The following is a 956-nucleotide window of genomic DNA, read 5'->3' on the forward strand; positions in this document are numbered from 1 at the left end:
CAGTCTTGACGTTTCATGCGTCTTGTTCAGTGGTGGTCGGGTTTCAGCCCCCTCACCTTGGCCATGTCTCTGAGCACTGAACAGCTTGTACTTCTGGACGCTCCAGGTAGGCTGCAGTTCTGGAATATGACAGCACTGGAGGATGATGGCTTCCTGGTAGCTTCACGTTTGATTCTTCTCAAATCTTTGGCAGTTCATTTGTGTCTTTTTCTCAACACGTTTCCCTGTTGACTATTCGCAACAAAACGTTTGATGGTTCTGTGATCACGCCCTAATATCTTAACAATTTCAAGAGTGCTGCATCCCTCTGATAGACTTTACAATTTTTGACTTTTCAGAGTCAGTTAAATTTTTTGTTCTGGCAGTTTTGCCTGAGGAAAAGAAGCTGCCTAGTAATTATGCACACCTTGATATAGGGTGTGACCTCCTTAGGCCACACCCTCCCTCATTACACAAATACACATCACCTGATAAGCTTAAATCCAATACGCATTCAAGTTTATACAGCTTGGAGTTGGAAAATATGTATAAAAATGATGATGTGGTCAAAATACTCAGTTGCCTAATAATTGTGCACACAGTGTAGGAGCACTGTGTGTTATACTGCTTGTGAATTTTTCAGATGCCAAACAGCAAGAGATTATTCCATGTTGTATGTTAAGCGGTTAGAGACGATAACAGACGGGCGTAGAAGGAAAGGAATTATTTAGATCATTTTAGAGTACAAACTTGTATCACTAACTAAATAAGTAAGTAAAAATAAGTAAGTAAATACGATATTGTTTTTAGGTTGTAAATGATTTGAGAGAAATACGTCTGGCTATAACTATCTTCAACATCATTACTGTCTTCTAACACAAAACAAAGTACAATATTGGTGAGAATGGTTTGGTCTTTGCAGGGCAGATTTGGTTTCATCTCCAGCTTTGAATAATAGTAATAATAACAGTGTAATA

This window comes from Cottoperca gobio, chromosome 4, assembly GCF_900634415.1.
Source record: "Cottoperca gobio chromosome 4, fCotGob3.1, whole genome shotgun sequence".
Taxonomy (NCBI): domain Eukaryota; kingdom Metazoa; phylum Chordata; class Actinopteri; order Perciformes; family Bovichtidae; genus Cottoperca; species Cottoperca gobio.